This window comes from Equus caballus, chromosome 28 (assembly GCF_041296265.1).
Source record: "Equus caballus isolate H_3958 breed thoroughbred chromosome 28, TB-T2T, whole genome shotgun sequence".
Classification (NCBI taxonomy): Eukaryota; Metazoa; Chordata; class Mammalia; order Perissodactyla; family Equidae; genus Equus; species Equus caballus.
Window position 1 is genome coordinate 35,576,300 of NC_091711.1, and position 21,227 is coordinate 35,597,526.

The window sequence follows — 21,227 nt, forward strand, 5'->3', positions numbered from 1 at the left end:
AGTAGTGAATATCTTTGTTCTGTTTAGGACCTGTAAACAATTGTCAACTCTTTTATTGCTTATTCTGGTTTGACTTTCAGCTTCTCCAAATCATCTGACGATAGGCAATGTTTTTTGGAAAGATGGCAGTTACAGAAAGCAACCATAGACACATAAAATTTACATGGGAAGGGATCATTTTGAAGTCATCTGTTTTCAGTACCCTTTTACTTATCAAAAGACAGCACTTACTTTGAATGAATATAAATTCAAAAGGCTCTTTTCTGGTCATTTGTTTCTTGATAAAGCTGTGCATTTGTTCGGGTTATATTTACTCTCTAATTCTATTCCTACAGACTTGCATCAGCTCTTTTCCCTCCTCCATAGGGACCTAGCCCCATTTTCTGCTTCTATGGGAGTTCCAATTTGTATTTCAGCTCTTTATGCCCATACTTGTCACCTGGTTGATATAGCTAAGTTTAGCCACCTTCAATTGTTTCTTCCCCTTTTTAAACTTTTCCTATCCCTTCTCCCTTCCTATATTCCAGGTCAGTACCTTTTTTTTTCTTTTGAAACGTTCTTTAATACTCTGACAATTTTGGACCGGGATATATCTCTAAGAGTTCACCACTTTGTTAGTTAGGAATGCTCTTTGCTGCAAGTAACAGGATATGTAAATAAAATGGTTCAAACAATAGGGATGCACACTTTTTATATAACACTAAGACTGGAAATAGATTGTTCCAGGGTTGTTTCAAAGGCTCAGCAATGTCGTTGAGGGCCCTGGCTCTTCCAATCTTCCTGTGCTGGATTGTACGCATGTTTGCAATGTCTCCTCTCAAGGTCCTAGGCAAGCTGCAGCAGCTCCAAGTATCACAGTCTCACATTTCAGCATCCCAAGAAGAAGTAAATGGATAGGCCAAAAGGTCCCTCTTCTCATGAAACTTTCTCATTTATCAGGCAGGACATCTCCTAAAGGCCTCCAGCAGATTTACCCTTAATCTCGTTGGCCATAACCTGATCACAAGCTTACCTTTAGGCAAATTAGTGCAAAAAACAACAACAAAAAAGAATTGCCATTGTTGGCTTAAACCAATCATAATTAATCCCGAGTGCCCACCGGCACTTGACACCTACCAACAATTGGGGTTCTGTTATCCAAGAAGAAGATGAAAGGACTGCTGGATAGACACCCAATAGTCTCCATATATCTTCTCCCACCAACATTTGTAGATGAGGAATCTGAGGCCCATTGAGGTGAAGGGCTTTGCTAAAGACCACATACCTAGAAAATGTCAAAGCCAAGACCAAACCCTTGGTCTACGTTCTAGAATTAATTTCTCCATTCTATGCTCTCAAAGTAACCTTTTAACCAAGAAAGTTCTGGAGAAGAAATGGAAGTTGGTGAGGAGCCAAGTCAAAGAGAATTTCTGGTTGTATTCCAAATCCCAGATGTATGGGGTGATGAACTTGTCATGTCCAAATTTGTGAGGTCAATTCGTTCATTCATTCAACAAATATTTACTGCCTTCCAACAATATGTTAGGATAGTGTTAGGTGCTAGGGATATAGTTCATTTGGTTCATTTTCATAATTGCTTCCTCAAATATTAAATGGAAATCTAGGGGTAGAATTGTAGAAATCATTATAATTGGGGACAGAGATAACCTACACATTTCTCAAAGTCTGTTTTCCTCTTCCTAGTCACAAAGGAAGACTGCATTTCCCAACCACCTTTGCAATTAGGTTGGACCATGTGACTGGTATCTGGCCACCGGGATGTAAGCAGAAGTAATGTATAACATTTCTAGGCCTGGCTATGAAACCCTTTGCACCCTTGATGGGGGTCTCAAGGTTAAAGCAAGGCCATCCCTGCTGGTCATTTTGCCTGTGGTTTGGGTTGTCAAACAGTAGCTCCACCTTTTTCTCCTTTAGCTTCATATGGTTTAGAAAACTGATAGCTTTGAGGGTAATCTTGAACTCTCATAGCTTTTTAACTCTTTCCCATGGATTCTTTTTAACTCACAGCTTCATCTTGTTTTACTTCAGCTGCTTTAAAATGAGAAAAGATTTTCCTTTTTAAAACCTGAAACAGAACTCAACTTCTTCATCCAGAGGGAAAGGTCTAGAAGTAACGACCTTGTTAGTGGAGGTTCAAGCCCAGTCAGAGATAGTGGAGAAGGGAGCTGGGGCTCGTGTTAGGGTTTAGGCTTAGTTATTATTTAATTCCTTTCCAGTCTTGAGATTCTGTTTTCAAGCCTTTGTCATATTTCTGCCTCCTAACACCAACAACTCAATGGAGAAAGAAAAGAAAGCAGAAACAAGTAACAAGATAAATCTAAGCTTTTTAAATTTCTAAGCTCCTCACCTTTAAAATGGCAATGGCAACCCCAATTTTATTGGGTTGCTGAAAAGATTAAGTGAGATAAAAGATAAGATAGTTTTACAGTAAGGCCTAGCACATACAAAGAGCTTAAACATGATGTTATTTAAATTATTATGTTGTTGTTGTTGACCACACCAGAGTGCAGTGGTTAAGAACCTGGATTTTGGAACGAGACTGCCTGCATTCCAATGTCCATTCAGCCATTTACTTGTTATGTCATCTTGCATAATTCAATCTTACATTGCACATTGTCCCATCTGCAAAATGACAATGATACTATCCGCTTCACGACCTTGTTGTGAAGATTGAGTGAAGCACCCCAAAATGTTAGCTATTAGTGTGGTAGTTCTAAGTTCTCTTGGCCTCATTACATCTCTTTCTTAAATGAGACAACAAGGCACCACATAGCCTTCATGACTCTATATAGGCCAAGTGATATTGGCCGTTTTGGATTCTCCATGTTAGAAAATCTCTATTCTGGTTTTCCACATGCAGTTGACCCTTGCTTTGTCTCATAACTCTCTGTCCAGTGTTAGGTATAAACAGCAGATCCATAGTCAATTATGTATTAAAATTATATGCCTGCCCTTCTTGATTATATGTATATATATATATACATATTAATGTGAAGTGTTTGGTTTTGTGACTATTTCACATGTTCTAGCATCCAAAAGTGTTATACCATTTCTAAAGTCTGTGTAACACTTGTGTGAATAAAAACGACATTGTCATAAAAGTTAAGGAAAGTACAAATTGCTAGCCTTTGAAAACTTAGCGTACCATGAAGTGCTTTGAGTTTTTACCTCTCTTCAACCGATGCCATGACTGCTGACTTAGTGCTTCAGTGTTAGCTATTGGCTACATAGAAAAATCTCATAAGTAAGTACTGGAGATTGAATAACAGTCTTAATCAATATGTCATTAAAATGCATGGAAGCGTTGAAAAGGTAATCAATGATAACCAGTGACCTATGTAGTATATGGAAAGGTTATCTAAATTCTAGGCCATTTATAGCTGATTTGGACATAAAAAGAAGATAAACTACAATAGCGTTTGAATCTTTTGAATAGACAATAGAAATCAATTCCATGGGTCTTTGCAATTTGTTCTAATAATGCACGATATCATGTGTTCAAGCTCACCTGATATACTTTTCATTAAAAGTCACTGATTTGTGGGGGAGATTAAAACCAGCAACAGAGAAAAGCAATAGATTGACTCTCACTCCACCTCTTCAGTTTATTAGGAACCAAATCCAAAAAGACACAAGGACAATGAATCAGTGGAGGAACCCACAGAAACCAATATGAGCCCTTGTGTTCTTCCTTTTTTTTTTTTTTGGATGAAGATTTTCCCTTAGCTAACATCTGCACCCATCTTCCTCTTTTTGCTGAGGAAGACTGGCCCTGAGCTAACATCCGTGCCCATCTTCCTCTACTTTATATGTGGGACGCATGCCACAGCATGGCTTGACAAGTGGTGAGTAGGTCCACACCCAGGATCTGAACCGAGGGACCCCAGGCTGCTGAAGCAGAAGGTGGGAACTTAACCGCTGCGCCACTGGGCCGGCCCTGCCCTTGTGTGGTTCTTATCTACCTAACCCAGGAGGATGGGAGACCAGCATTGGTTGTTACAACACAACAAGTCATGTGACCCTGGGAAACTGTAAAGGATTGGGGCTTTAACATAAAGCTAGATTTCACCTTTGTAGCGTCTCATTTTTCCGTAAGGTGAAGATAACATTGTTATTTCTGCATGTAAGTGTGAGAATTATAAAGCACTTTGCAGTGGATCTGACACATGGTAAGTGCAAAATGAATGCATCTGTTATCATCATTATGTTTAATTTTGATTAGGTAGGCTACTTTGGTTCTCTGGGCCTCAGTTTGCCTCATAAGTCAAAAGGAGCATGGCCATTTGCACTCATCTAAGGGCACAGGGCTGCATTCGATGACCTCCCAAGGTCATGTCCTGTGATTCTTGGGTTAGTATTCATCCACTTGTCTTGAGAAGGGCATAGGATTAAGGCTGATCCATAATGAATCAGGATGCGGGCAAAGCCAGCCCTGTGATGGAGTCATTTTGACACCTCTCTTTTCCTCACACCTCCTAGTCAATGTATTATTCACTAAACAAATACATAATAAATATATATTGGGTGCCAGTTATATAGCAGGCACTATTTTAGGAACTGAGGATAGAGTGATGATAAGAAAAATCAGACAGCAAAAGCTCAAAGTTCTTGTCCTCTTGGAGGTCATTTTCTACTGCTAGAAATGGACAATGAACAAACAAGTAAATGTGTGTCACGGCATGAAGTCCTGTGAGCTGTATCTTCAAAATGTATCTCAAACTTGACTGTGCCTAATGCCTCTCGTGCTACCGGGGTGCAAGCCACCACCATTTCTGGCCTTGGTTACTGAACTAGCCTCCCCTCCTGATTCCCTAATGTCTGTTCTCCACCCAGCAACATATGTGGATATCACACCCTACAACTCTTTTACTCAAAATCTGCAAAGGACTTCCCACCACTCTTGAAACAAAAGCCAAAGTCTTTCCATATCTGATCCAGCCCCTGGCTACCTCTTCAATGTCCTGCCACCACTCACCCCCTTCTCTCCACTCCAACCACACTGCCCAAGCCTGATTCAAACATGCCCAGCCTGATTCAGGCCCCTGCACTTCCTGCCCCCATTGCTTGGGGTACATATCTGTCTCTTTCTCCTTCATCTCTTTTGGATCTTGGCTCTTCAGAGAGGTCTTCCCGACTATTCTCTTTTTAAAAAGGCTCCCCAACTCATCTCTCCTTATCCCTTATCCTACTTTCTTTAGGTTCATGGCATTTACAATCCCATGACATTCTATAGTTCCTGGTTTGCTTGTTCATTGCCATCTCCCTGCAGTGGAATGTAAGCTCCAAGGAGATCGGGGCTTTGGTTCACTGCTGAACCCTCAGCCTCTAGCGCAGTGCCTGGTCCACTGTGGGCCACAGCACAGGGGAAGAGCACAGGTTCTGGAGCTGGATGGCTCCGGTTTGAAGTTCAGCTCCCCACCCGACAGTTGTGAGACCTTAGGCAAGTCCCCCAACCTCTCCTCCTCTGTACAATAGGGATAATAACAGGCATGCAGGTGTAGGGTTGTACTCATGACAATGAGGTTGGTTAATATTTGTAAAGTGCTTTGAACAGTACTTAAGGCATAGTAGGTCTATAGAAATATTTGCTAAAAAAATCTGTGAAATGAGGGGCCAGCCCCATGACGTAGTGGTTAAAGCTCCATGTGCTCCACTTTGGTGGCTGGAGTTCACAGGTTCGGATCCTGGGTGCACACCTACACCACTCGTCAGCCATGCTGTGGTGGAGACCCACATATAAAGTGGAGGAAGATTGGCACAGATGTTAGCTTAGGGTGGATCTTCCTCAGGGGAAAAAAATTCTGTGAAATGAATGATGTCTGAGGGCCCACCTGTCCAAAAACATCTTTTTACATGGCCTGCTTCATTGTCTTAAATTCTACCATTGCGGATGAATTAATGAATTTATTTGTGCTACTGCTTACTGAATACTTGTCAGGTACTGCCTTTTATTGTCTACCTTTTTCCCAGGGATATGTCTCATTTCTCTAGGTAGACTCTCAATTACTAGAGGACAGGGACTTTTTCTCCTATTTTTAACTTTCACTCTCCTTCTGGGATTTCCCTCACTCTCACACTCATGCCCCCCTTCTCATCCTTGGATCCACACACACAGCTCGTATTCTATAGCACTTCAGGGATGAAAGGTCCCTTAGAAACCATCAGGTTACCAAGCCCCGATCTGCTTCGTGAGTCCCTCCGCATCCCTGCTAGGAGGCTGTCTGCTTTTATGCTTCCAGTTTCAGGGAACTCACCTGTTTTGTTTTTGAACTGCCATTTTATTTTACTACATTTTATTGAGCACTTAATACATGCCAAGCCCTGCAATAAGTGTTTGATGTGCATTATCTTCTCTAATCCTGACAACAACTCAGGGTATAAATATGGACGTTAATACCCATTTTATAGATGCAGGAACTTGGCAATGGAGCTGGGAAGTGAACCCAGGCTGTCTGACTGCTATGTGCAATATACTGCCCCTGGAAATTTCTTCCTTAAGATGATTCCTTGGTGCTTGAAGCCTTTTTAATTTTCTTTTAATCTTCCCTATCTATGTAGGAGTGTTTATTCTGACATGTCTGTTTATCCCATCACTACGAGCCTTTGAAGCTGGAGATGAAGTCTTATTCTTTTTTGCATCTCCACCATCCAGCAGAGTCTGGCAGGTAATAAGCATTCAGTAAATGTCTGCTGAACTGACCTCTATTAAAATGTGAACAACGCTAGGAGGGGTATTCTCAGCACAGTAGAGCCTCAGCTGTTTCTCCCCCTCCCCTTTCTCTCAGCCAACCTTCCTTAATTCTTGTCAATGCCACACTGTTCAAAAGTTTTCCAGGATGTGGATTTTTAAAACTGAAGATTATAAATCACAGTCACAGAAACTGATTCTATTTGGCTCTGCTCTAGTCTATGAAAGAAGTTCAGAGAAACGGCGGGGCTGGGGTGTGGTGGTCAGACCAGGAGCGGCTCTTATTTCCAAGTTAGGTGAACTGGAAAGTCTGTACACACGGTGTATACACACAGACACACATGTGTACATTGTATATACAGAGAGAAACAAAGCCAAAGATTTTTCGCATTTCTCCTGCTCTAAGCACAGCACGTTGTTTTAGTTTACTGGAGTGAGTGATTATCCTCTCCACAGAAAATTACTATTTTGGTTTTTGCTAAAGGGTGGTTTGTTCTACAGTAGAGAAGTACAAAAAGGCTAAGTTTTCAAAGGAGTATTTTTGTCATACAGCAGAGCACCAGGGTATGGAAGAAAGAGTGCTGGCTTGGGCAGCAGGAACCCTGCATTTATACCTTCTCTGCCCCGGACAAATGTTGCATTGGGGGCAAGTCCGCTTTCTGAGTTTCAGTCTAGCCTGAGATGACCGCTCCTCTAGAAAAGAAATAGTAAAGAAGTAACCCTTACCTTCCATTTTCTACTCTGTCATCTGAGCCACAGTAACCCTTGGAAATGGAGAGTACAGGTCTGGGGTCAGGTGGAGCTGAGTTAGATTCAGCTGGGCTAATTCAGGCTGGAGCTGGACACTCAGCCTCTGGGAGCTCCTGTTCCCTCTTTTAAGAACCAGGGGTCATAATTGTGCCCACTGTCTAGAGTTGCTGTGAGGATTAATAAAGGGATGCATGTGAACACTTGGTTCAGTGTTTGCCACAGGGTGTATGTCCTCGACAAGTGTCAACTGTGAGAATAGTAGCAACAACAATAATTATCAAAATAACGAAATATCAAAAAAATGATCAAAATCACAAAATAATGATCAAAATAGCAATAATTAGCAAAAGTATGTGCTGGAAAAGAGATGGGAAGCACAAAGCAGAGGACACAGTCCCCGTCCTTGAGGGGTATAAAACATGAAAAAAATAAAACCCAGTGTGAATGGAGTGCCAGGGAGGGACAGAGAGAAGTGAGTCAGGATTCAGAGGGGGTGAGAGCCCCTCAGACTGACTCAACAGAGCCTTCCCAGAGGCGGAGGAGAGAAGCTGGGCCTTATATCTGGATGGCAGGAAGGAAGATGGGGAGATTTCCAGGAAAGGATGTATGGGCTTTCTGAGGTCAGTGCACAGACTTTGATGGAGCAGAAGGTTTTTAATAAAACATAAGTGGAGCAAAGGCCTCTCTAGTGTCTTTCTCAGGGAACATAACTCAATAGTCATTGTTTTCTTGCTACACAAAATTCTAAATCTGAAATTTACTTCAGTGAAAGGCTGGCCTTGTAGTGGGGACTGTGGCTGTGTGGCTTGAGCATGGAGATGCCTGTACCCTCCTGGGGCATGAGTGTAACTTATGGAAGCCGCCTGGACTGGGCTGGGGGAAGTGAATGTGTTCTTGTGAATGTGTTCACAAGAGCCTATGCCAGCTGTTCAGCTGGGCAGGTCCTCCAGGTACACAGAGAATTTGGCTGGAAAATACAGGAAGGTGGTCCTTGTTGCTATGTCTATCAGTTAGCTGTGTTATCTGTGGTTTGGATCCATTGTGGTGGCCACCCAGGAGTCTACATGTCCAGAATTATTCCTTTGAACAGGTTAGGAGTCTGGGTGCTAAGTCTCACGGTTTATTGAGATTCTGTAACAGGATAAATGACTTTTTAAAAAAACAAACACAAAAGCTAAATTAGCATCTACTTCCCCATCTGTCCTGAGGGAAACAAGGCCAACCCTAGATTTCTGAAGACTCACTGAGGGAAACTGTGGTAAAGGGAAGAGATTTTGGGCAGGGGAAATGGGAGTAGTCATCCAAGAATGGGCAGAAGTGTGGAGATGGGAGCCCGGAGACTAATAACCTGAGGAGCACCCCAGATTGAAGGATGGCTGCAGGATGCCATGTCCTTGTGCCATGGGGACTACTCCTGGCAGGGTATCTCTGGGCCTGCCTGCAAAGCAGCATCCATGAGACGGATGGTGGAGACCAGTGCTCAGCAGACACAGCGTGAAGGGGCACTGGCAAAGCTAGTGGCCACCACAGTGTAATGAATTGCCTCCTACCCCAGTTTTCTGGCCTCACTAATTTCAGAATTCTTGAATTACCCAATGTAGAGGGAGAGAGATTTCTACTGTCACACCAATTACTGAGTTCCCAGTTTGTCTCCCGCCAGCCAGAAATTTGAGCAGCTTGGAGCAGATTACATTTTATTTCGAGAAATGAAGTGTTGTGACATATCTTGTATCCTAGATTTGTGGACTAAATTCTTTGCCACTAAATTTCACTTCTTAAGTTAACTGTGAGCAGTTGGGTGAAGGAGTAAATTGATTGGCTTGCTAGTATCCCCTTCGTTTCTCCAGGTGAAGAAGACCTCTCCACCTTCTTCTTCTCCATGGAGAAGTTTCTCCGTCTCTCACCATGGTCTAAAGGGCAGTTGTTGAGCTGACCCACCCTTCCCAGGAACCAGGACAGGTGGCCAGTAAGTATGGTATTTGTACTTATCATGCCGAGATGGTTCACTGACTCAAGGGCAAGGAGTCACGTTACAATTGCAGAATTTACAAAGCAAATTTCCAAGAACCGTTCTGTGACCCTTGAATCCCTCAACCAGATCAAGGATATAAGAAGGGGTCAGAGTGTGGGAGAGAGGATTTGTGGAGAAGCTTCCTTGGGGAGTCCTAGGCAAGTCCTCTCTGTCTTTCCCTTCGAGGAGGGAGGGAGGGAGGGTTTACCTCCTTCACCCCAAGTCCAGTGCAACCATTGCCACAATCAATTTTACAATATTTTCATCACCTCAAAAAGAAACCCCATACCATTAGCAGTCCCTCCTCATTGACCCCCAAGCCCCACAACCCTAGGCAACTGCTAATTTACTTTCTGTCTCTATAGATTTGCTTATTCTGGACATTTCGTATAAATGCAATCATATGTTATGCAATGTTTTGTGTCTGGCTTCTTGCACACAACATAATGTTTTCAAAGCTCATCCATGCTTTATCATGAATCAGTATTTCATTCCTTTTTCTTGCCCAATAATATTCTATTTTATGAATGGACCAAATTTCATTTATCCATTTATCAGTTGATGGACATTTGGTTGTTTCCACTTTTGGGCTATTATGAATAATCCTGTCAACACTAGTATGCAAGTTTTTGTTTGGACTTACGTTTTCATGTCTCTTGGATCCATACCTAGGAGTGGAATTGTTGGATCATATGATAACTCTATGTTTTAACCTTTTGAAGAACTGTCAGACTGTTCAATGAATCACTTTTTAAAGGATGGTGGGAGACAAATATAAAATTTTATTTTGACTATGTCACAAGTTGTGCTTATTCAACATGCTGATTACAGATGAACTCATCCACCACCCCCCACACCACCTCAGCCACCCTCTGTGGCCTCAGAGGTCAGGACCAGAGAAGAGAGAGAGAACAAGCAAACGGGAGCTTAAAGACAAGGCCTAGAGACACCAGATGACCTCAGGTGTGGGCAGAAGTGGATTAGGCTTGGACGCAGAGATCTGTGAGATCATTGGGCTAACAGTGTGTGCCGGGAATTGACTTATTCAGCATTCAGTGCATATGTGCCTTCTATGTGGCTCCTGTGTGCCAGATATTATTGTTAGGTGAGGTTATGATTATACACGCATTGCTCTCCTAATCATCACAAACATATGAAGTGGTTATCGTTATCCCATTTTACAAATGAGAAGACTCAGGCTCTGGCAAATGACTTGGCCAGAGTCATACCACTTTAAGTGGCAATCTGAGATCAGAAACCTTGTCTGCCTGACTCCGAGGCCAGTGCTGTTAACCACTACATGCCTCTCAGGTGGCCTGGACTCCTGGGCTTGCCTTGCTAGCTCCTGGAGAACTAGTTTTGCATGCCTCCAAAAACCCTTCTATGTAGTCAGGTGCGCTGGTAAAGTAGCTCTTAAAGAAAAGTCAAGATATGCAGTGTGTGCCAATTTCCATAGTGTAAATATTCTCACCACTGCACGTTTCAGGCTACCATCACTTTAACAACCAGCTCACAAAATTCCTGAATAGTTAACAATTAGCTTTCAAGAACTAGTGTTAGCAACTCTGGCACATCCCTGTTTTTATGATTTGAGTTGTATAAACATTTGCTCTTGGTCTTTGGCGTCTGATTGCCAGAGTTCGAGGATGACATGAATCCTTGAGTGTTCTGGTTAATTAAGGGGTTTAACCTGCAATACTAACTCAACAAACCACTTTTTTGGGGAAGACATACTTATAAAACCTGATGTTTCATGACTCACGGAAATAGAAGCGAAGTCATATTAAAGAAATGTACTACATTTGTACGTGTTACCTCTAAGTAATGGTTAACATACTTTTAGGCTTATTCCATAAATGTCAGTTCTAAGCCAGTGACCATATGATAGAAGCTAAAGTTGACAGAAGCCAGACCTTCTTCAACACAGTATTTGTCAAATTGGAGACTGCGTGTTACACCAGAATTAAAAAATATAGTGCATGTTTTCCATGGTAATCTTAAAAAAACATTGTCAGGGGCTGGCCCCGTGGCCGAGTGGTTAAGTTCGCGTGCTCCACTTCAGCGGCCCAGGGTTCGCTGGTTGGATCCTGGGCGCAGACGTAGCACCACTCATCAACCCATGCTGAGGTGGCATCCCACATGCCACAACCAGAAGGACCTACAGCTAAAATATACCACTAGGTACTGGAGGGCTTTGGGGAGAAGAAGAAAAAAAAGAAAGGAAGAAGAAGATTGGCAACAGTTGTTAGCTCAGGTGCCAATCTTAAAAAAAATTAAATAAATAAAATGGGTGTGTACATTCCTTATGGATGAGAATCCCTGCTCCATTTCTTAGAATACGATCATCTTTAAAAACAATTACCCTTCCATATTGCTTCGAGGTTTTTTACAGATTCTTTTCAGTTTCTTTTGTTTTCCCACTAACAGGCAAACCACTGACAACCCCCAGCTCTCGCTATGCGACAGATCAGTGAGAGCAGGATAAACTGGCAATCTGTAATCTTCCAACCAATTTCACATGGTTCACCCGAGCGAGATCTGCAGGAATGGTATTTCCTAGCTACTAATGACCAACTTCATTATCACGCTGCCCTGAGCTAACATTTTGCCTTTAGCTTATGATGAGAGTCATTAGATTCTAGAAAATTCCTTCTCTGTCCTGTTTTTAAATTTGATTTCCCCAGAATCAGAGAGAGTACAAATTCTCCTAAGCTTTGCACATAACAAGTGAATGTGTGGATCAAATAAAAACTTGCATCACCTCCAGCAATGCCTGCACACAGCCCCTGATCCAACGGGGAGAAGCCAAGCTCCAGATGGACACTGCAGCTTGAGCTCACTGGTGTAGCATGCTTGGAGTTTTCCATAGGAAATTAAGTAAATAAGACTCACATTCTTTCCCTCCGCTCCTTTTCACTCTTCACTTCTCCCTGTAATGAAACAGCTTAAGCTCAGCACTTTCGCTCTCTTATGGGGCAAAAGTGTTTGACAATTTCATTCTCTTGTGACCCTCCAATCAAAAAGAAAAGTCTCTTCTGTCCTTCACTTGCTTATTCCAAAAAGTCCTGGTCATCAGGGCTATTGTATTTCATTGAAGACACAACTTTCTGAAACAAGAAGTCCTGAAATGATAGTGCAAGGAGGCATCCTTCAAAAATGGCACAAGAGTCACTTTAAAGAGAACCCAATCACATCGTAAGTGGATTCGATCTTGTATTCAACAAAATAATTGTGGCACAGTCAAATAGCAGGTTGCTAATGCTGTAGGCATAAAATCATCCGATGAGTCAAAATGAGGGTCAAATCTTCCCCAAGCGGTCATTCCCTTGTTTAATGTGTGTTCCTTCTTCATAATAAACCCAGTAGTGGAAGTTTAAAATGAAAATATTCAGTAGTAATTTAAAAATATTAACGGAGTGCCTTATAGGTACATAGCAGTTCCCATCCAGTTTAGAGACACAATTCAACTGACTTCAACAGACTTATGGCCTCCAAGGCAAAAAGCTCTGTGGAAGGTAATGTGGGGCATAGATTGGTGGTCCCTGCCCTCAGAGAGTTTGTGATTTAGATGGAAGAGAAGCAAGTTTAGAAAGAACCAGAATACAGGCAGTTACCCATGCAATCTGTATTCTCTGAACTCCTCTCATGGGCCAGGGACTTTGCTAAGATGATTGAGATACAGTGATGAGCCAAGGAGAACTGGTACCTCCCTTAAGAAAGGATAATGCAAGTGTTAAAATTCCTTCCTTCAACAAACATTTGTTGAGCATCTGCTATATGCCAGCTGCTGTTTTTGGAGCTGTGGATATAGCAGTGAACAAAACAAAGTCTCCACTCTCACGGAAATTATGTTTTCCTGGGGAGATAGAAAACAAACAAACAAACAAATGTATTGTACAGTTGCAGGTGGAGGGGAGGTTGTGAAGGATACAGAAAGGGGTAAGTGGATTAAAAGTAACGGCGGGGGCTGCTTTAGATAGCATGGTTGGGGAAGTCCTCTCTGGGAAGACCTTTGAGCAGAGATCTGATCATGAGCGAGAACTGAAACACCGGCGCTTCTGGGTCTCGAGCCTGCTGGCCTTGGCACCAGCACTACACCATCGGCTCTCCTGGGTCTCCAGCTTGCTGACTCATCCTGTAGATCTTGGGGCTTGTCAGCCTCCATAATCATGTGAGCCTTTTTGTTCTATTCAAGAACAACTAATTGGATGAGGTTCCCCCACCCGCCCTTTTAGGGAGGGAAATCTGCTTCATTCAGTCTACCGATTTAAATGTTCAACTCATGCTTACAGAAGCATCGGAGTAATGTTTGACCACATATCTGGACTCCCCATGGCCCAGTCATACTGACACACAAAATTAACCACCACACGGCCATTGGGGTGCGCCCAGCCTCTTTTCCAGCGCCACCTCTCAATCACTCTTCTACATCCTCTACACATCAGTCAAAATGGACCCTCAACTGCTTTCTGATGCTGCCCGGCACTTCCCACCTCCCTGCCTTGGTCCACACGGCTTCCCACCTCCGTCTCTGCCTGTCCAACTCCTGCTCACTCACTGAGGCAAATACAAGCTCCTCCAAGCAGTGTTTCCTTTCTCTTCAGTGTGGTGTCATCTCACCTCTCCATTGTCCCTCCTTTGTTTATGTCCCTCTTTGGCATTTAACACACTTCCTTCATATAATTGTTATTTATATGTTTATAATTGAAGTGAGATGCTTAGCAAGAACAATTTTTCCCCCTCACTCTGAGAGAGAGATTCCAGGAATTCACCCAGGAACCACTGCAAGGATGGATCCCTTGTGAAGTCCTTTTACAGGAATGATACCCCCTGGCAAATGGTTTCCTGTCTTTTGCTTCCTCATCTGGAAAGTGAGCAGAATGATAGTACCTACCTCAAAAGGTTGTTGTGGGGATTAAATGAGATGATGCAGCGAAAGCACCTCACACAGGATATGGTGAAGTGTAAACTGTCCGTACACAGGAGTTGTTGCCACGGCCACACAGAAGAGCCTCTCGGAGACGTGGACACATGGCTCCCACGAGTGCTGGGGAGACTTTGCCACAGGAGGGTGGAGCAGATGGCGCAAGTGATTGGCAAGGGTGTGAATTGGGAAATATATCCTTTGTTCAAGATGGAAAAGGAACTGGTCTGACTCCTCCATGTTTCCTGGAAAGGGCAAGCAGTTCTGGAGATGAGAGAAGATGATGCTTAAATGATTCTGATAAAACCCTCCCTAGGCAGCTGGAGCATGGGACCGTGGTGGGAGTGGAAAGGGCTGTGCAAGAGGCTGAAGGAGCGGAGGACCTGGGGAGGCTGAGCCATCCTTGGTCCTGCTTAGCTTGGGGGACGGGGAAGGAGAAAAGCTGGTGTCCCTCAGAGGACCCTGGTGTCCCTCTGTCGTGGCGGCTGAGCTGGGCCATAGATCTAGGCAGCACTTTGTAGTGAGCCAGTTGTTCCTGTCAGGACTCTGGCTGATCTCACCCCAACTTTATTTATTTAAACTTTTTCACTTCATTTATTTTAATAAACCTGTTGTTAAAGTATAACACACATGCAGAAAAAAGTGCAAAAATCAAAGTGTTAACAGCTCAATGAATTTTTGTAAAGTGAACCCCCCCAAGTAGCTGCCAAGGTCAAGGTCAAGGTCAAGGTAAAAATTGAGAAATAGAACATTACCAGCAACCCAGGACCCTCCCGGCTCATGCCCTGACAGTAATCTCCACCTCCATCCTGAGAAGTAGTCACCAGCGTGACTTCGGACAAAACAGATTCATTTTGCCTGTTCTTCATCTAAATGGAATCATGTAGTCTGAGCTCTTCTGTGTCTGCCTTCTTCTGCCCAAGTTATTTTTGTGAGATTCGTTCATTTATTGTGTATAAGATTATTTCATCCATTCTCATTGCTGACTAGAATTCCATTGCATGAATATGTCATAATTTATTTATCCTTTCTACTGTTGGTGGACATTTGGGTTCTTTCTAGTTCGGGGTTGCTGTGATAAATGCTACTGTAAGCATGCTGGTACATGTCTTTTGATGCCCGTATGTTTGCATTTCTGTTAAGTATACCAAGAAATTAAATTACCAGGACAGGGAATGCATATATTTAATTTAAATAGTAAAGAGGTTGTGCTAATTTTTACTCCTACAAAGAGTGTATGAGTGTACCAGTGTCACCATACCAGTTTCTCTACATTGTTGCCAATGTTTGGTGTTCAAAGACTTCTTAACCTTAGACATTATACTGGATGTCTGGTAGGGTGACAAGTTTTTAATAGCATTGCAGTGGAAGGCAATAGTGACAATGAGTCTGATCCTTTACTCTTGAGGTTTCCAAAGTGAGATGTGCTTCCCTGAGGGAGCACAAGACAAGGGGTGGGAGGAGGAAGGAGAAGTTCCATTTACATGTATTTTTAAAACAGCTTTATTGAGATATAATTCACAGACCATAGAGTTCACCCATTTAATGTGTACAATTCAGTGGTCTTTATTATATTCACGGATAGGTGCAATCATCACCATAGTCAATTTCAGAACATTTCATTGCATCAAAGAGAAACCCCGTCCCTTTTAACTATCAGTTTCCTATCACCCAGTAGCCCAACCAGCCCTGAGCAACCATGAATCTACTTTCCATCTCTACAGATTTTCCTATTTTGAACTTTCATATGAATGGAACCATACACTGTGTGGTCTTTTGTGACTGGCTTCTTTCACTTAGCACAAAGTTTTCAAGGTTCATCCATGTGATAATACGCATCAGCAGTTCCTTCCTTTTTATGGCTGAATAGTATTCCATTGTACAGACACACCACATTTTGTTTATCCATTCATTCACTGATGGACTATATGTATTTTTAATCATTTAAAAATGTCGATGTTTTCTGTGTTTTAAAGTATAACATAGTATACTTGTATGTAATTTAATAACATAAAAGGACTTGTCTGTGATTTATAAATAAGTAAATGTATATACATACATACCCTGAGGAGACAATCTCAAAAAGGCTTTACTGATAGGAGTTCATGATCAATAGAGTTTGAAGATCCCTATGTTAGAACCAGTGTTCTCTTTCTCTTGGGGTTACAAGTCGAATCGACTTCCCTTTTGAGCTGGCTAAACTTCTAGAGTTTGTTTCAGGTAATGGTGGAAAAGGGAACAAAAAGAGTGAGTATTCCTACTAGTGTGGCAAACGAATGTTCCAGCTAGTTTAAATTTAATTTAGAAAAGTAAAAGAGATATGACCATATTTATAACTAAAATGTTAAGGAGGTCATTCTAAAATTATATTATTCTTTCTCTAGCAGCCTCTAACAGCAGAGGCCTTGCTTCTCTCTATTTTGTGTCTTCTCAAAAATTCTAGTGCCCAAGTCCAGTCCAGCTCCTCTGTCTGGAGCACCCTTTCTGCTGCCCGTGCATTGGGCAATGATCAGGGAGAAGTCAGCCTGCGGCAGGCAGGATCTCAGTCGGGGCTCTGTAGGTTGCAAATAACAGAACGTCACTCACTCTGGCTCAGCACTTCTCCACGGAGGTGTGATTTTTCCCTCTTTCAGCACCCCACCTCCTGGGACATTCGGGATTGTCTGAAGATAGTTCTGATTGTTACAACTGGAGGATGCTACTGGCATCCATGAGAGGCCCATGAGAGGCCAGGGATGCTGCTAAACATCCTACAGTGCACACAACAGTCCCAACAACAAAGAATTATCCAGCCCCAAAAGCCAATAGTGCCAGTCTCTCCCTCTCTCCACTCTCTCTCTCTCCATGTAGTAGCTTGTCTTTGCATCGCTCTGAGAGTCTGGTTTATTCTCCCCTGTTTACAGATTGGCTGTCTGTTTTTCTAAGCAGCAACAGAAGATGACCACCCACAGCTCCTCGATTCACAAGACCTTAGTTCAAGTGGTCAGCAAAGACCAACAAGCATGCCTGAACCACAGTTCCAAAGGAGAGAAACCGTAACTCACCCAGCTTGGGACAGCAGTCCATCTCTTACTCCAACTGCTATGGCCAGATGGCGGGATCCCTGTCAAACGTCGTCGCCAGGTCTTATTCCTGTGGATCAGAAGGGGCAATTCTCAGAGAATTGAGAGCCCAGGTTGAGTGCTCTGTGGTTAAGCATATCATAACACCTGTCACGCTTCCCGGAAACCTTTGTTATGTGCTTTTGTCTCCTCCACTAGACCGTAAGTTCCCGTGAAGCTCATCTCTACAGCTCCAATGCCAAGCACTCTGCCTGGCACATTGTGAGCACCCAATAAAGATTCCTTGAATGAAGGAGTGTTTATTCATTTGCTTTCATGCATAAATGATAACGAAAGCCCCTGTCTACAAGGCTCTCAATAAAACACCACAGAACACAGAGAGAAAACAACGACAACAGTGAGGCCCTTGAGGCGTATCCTTGGAAAGGGAGCACTTTCATTGAAAAGAAAAAAACAAACCTGAAAAGTGATTGCCTATTGAGTTACTGAGAGTGGAAAAATTTTCCTTCTAAGGCAATCACTGCCAGTCACGGGCAGTACAGCTGTTACATATGAAAATACTGGTGTCAAACCTCGTTAGGGAAAAGGACTGAAAACTTCACTTGGCATTTCCTTCTACATTTTAAAATCAGGACTTCTTTGCATTAAAAAAGGCCACAGACACCGCAGCCCATGAGACAGCCTCTGCCTGAGGCCCGCCCAACAATCTCCTCGCCTCGGTCTTCACTGTGCAAACCTCTTCTATAGTGAGGTCAGAGCAAGCGTTGAAGTTAAATGCGAAAACAATATTAAACCATGTTACGGGCTGAACTGTGTGCCCCCCAAAATTCATATGTTGAAACCCTCACCCCCAGTATCTCAGAATGTGGCTGTATTTGAAGATAGAGTCTTTCAAGAGAGACCAAATCAAATCAAATTAAAATAAGGCCGTTAGGGTGGGCCCTATCCCATCTGACTAGTGTCCTTATAAGAGGAGATTAGGACACATACAGACACAGACGTGAGTGCAGAGGGAGGACTATATGAGGTCACAGGGAGAAGGTGGCCATTGAAAACCAAGGAGAGGGACCTCAGAAGACACCAACCCTGCTGGCACCTTGATCTTGGACTTGTAGTCTCCAGAACTGTGAGTAAATACATTTCTGTTTTGTAAGTCACCTAGTCTGCAGTGTTTTGTTATGGCAGCCCTAGCAAACTGACAGAATCACTTTCTCTGATGGCTTCCCTGGTCTTTTCAAGTGTAAGAACTTTTTATTTTATTATTTCTTTATTATTGCATATAAATTTGCTTCATTGAACAGGCAAAGGATTAGCACGGAAAATTTAGCTCCATAACAAGCTTATCAGACATCCCCAGAAAGAAAGCCTAAAACACCAAGGATTAGGGTCCATCCTAATCCAGGATGACCTCATTTCACTTGATTACACCTGCAAAGACCCTATGTCCAAATAAGGTTCCAAACACAGGTACTGGGGGTTGGAAATCAAATACATCTTTTTTTGGGAGAGACACCTGTACCCACTACAGATGGCTACGCTTGAGAGGAGTTGCATAATGATTGCAAGAAGCACAAAGAATCTTCTGGAGTGCTCGTGATGTTCTTATTCTTGATCTGGGTGCTGGGTGCACTGTAGTTCAGTTTATGAGAAGTCACCCAGCTATTCCTCTGTGATCCGGGCGCTTTTCTCTATGGATGTCATGCTTCAATAAAAAAATTTTTTTAAAGTCACGTTTGTTTAGAATGCCTACTTGTTTATTCTTTTGATTTATGTTTCTCTAAAATACTAGGGAAAAGCAAATCTATCAGTGTCTCAGAAAGAAGGCAAAGAAAGACAGTAACTGGATATATCGTCATGGGCTGTGATTTCCTCCCTGTATCTTGATTAAGAAACTACACGGTGAGTAAAAACCACAATATAGTCAATATTTTTCAATCGCATTGATATTTTTATTCTTCACAACAGCATCTGTATACATTTGAAAAATATTTGTACATAAATGTCTCAGGCACTATATATTTGTTTACAGGTTACGCCTGCCTGCCATGTGGATTCACAGGCACTTTGCAATAGTTCCGTGGCAACTCTGTAGTCACAGGGTGGGGATGACTTGTCCACACCCCTTCAGGGAATAATGTGCAGTGGTGAAGAGCACGGAATTTGGAGTCACTCTCTGGGTTAGAATCCCAGACTCTGCATTTTCCTGGTAGATGAAATTGGCGTGTGCCTCAGTTTTCCCATCTGTAAAACGGAGTGATAGTAATAGTATCTGACTCATAGGATTTTTGTGAGTATTAAGATGAGCGGATACATGTGAAGCATGGAAGCTGTATGTTTCTGTCACACGTAATTGGGCCGGATTATATACAAGTATTAGCCATATTATTATTATTACTATTATGATTATTATTATCAGAGTTTGCAAGTCTGTGGTTGTTGCCAGAGTGAGGGTCCAAGGTTAGTAGCTGTCTTGCTCCTGATTGGAGTAGACATTAGAGGTACAGATTATTTGCGGGGGGGACCTCATCTTTTGGCTGTTGCGAATAACGCTGCTGTGAACGTAGGTGCTCAAATATCTGTTGCCATCCCAGCTCTCAATTCTTTTGCATACACCCAGAAGTGGAATTGCTAATCAAATGATAATTTTATGTTTAATTTTTTGGGGAACTGCCATACTGATTTTCCCCAGCAGCTGCAGCATTTTATATTCCTGCCAGCAATGCACAAGGAGTCCAATTTCTCCACATCCTTGCCAGTACTTTTGCTTTCTGTTTTGTTGATAAGAGCTGTGATGGTTAATTTTATGCACTAACTTAGCTGGGCCATGGTGCCCAGATAGTTGGTTTAATACTATTCTGGATGATTCTGGATGAAATTAACACCTAAGTCGGTGGACTTTGAGTAGATTTCCCTCCATAAGGTGGGTGGGCCTCATCCAATCAGTTGAAGGCCTGAATAGACGAAAAAGACCTACTCTCCCCCGAATAGCAGGAATTCTCCAGCAGTTGTCCTTTGGCCTAGAACTGGAACATTAGCTCTTTCTGGTTCTCCAACCCAACAGCCTTTGGACTGGAACTGCAGCCTCAGCCCCCCTGGCTCTCCAGCCTGCCGGCCCACCTTGCAGATTTTGGGCTTGCCAGCCTCTATAATCACGTGATTCAATTCCTTACAATAAATAAACATAGAATAAATATTTAATAATATATTTTTAATAAATATATACATGTTTTATATAAACATATAGCATATAAATAATAAATATATATATATAAAATCTCTTATTGATTTTGTTTCTCTGAAGAAACATGACTAGTACAATAGTCATCCTGTTGGGTGTGAAGGTCTCATTAGTATTTGAATATGTGTTATAAATAAATATATAATACATATGCACTGTACATATAACTTTCATTGAGACTCACCATGAGTCAGGTGCTGCCCTCAGTACTTCCCATGTCTTCACTCGTGTGATGTGCACAACAGCCCCCTGAAGCAGGCCTTATGACCCTCAATTTATAGATGAGAAAGCAGATATGTGGAGGTCAAGTCACCCTTGCCTAAGGTCGTGCAGCTGCTGTACGGTGATTTGAACTCAGCAGTCTGGTTCCAGAATCCTTGCTCTCGTCAAATGATGTTCAGACAGCTTCTCGTCTAGTAGCTTCGCTTAGCTGTCATCATCTCGGTGACTTCTTATACACTGATCTCCCTTCCATCACCTTGCCTCGTCCTGGAAGTCCTTCTGTGCTTCTGTTTCCTAAAATCAGTCAAGATGGGTACTTCGATATTCCCTAT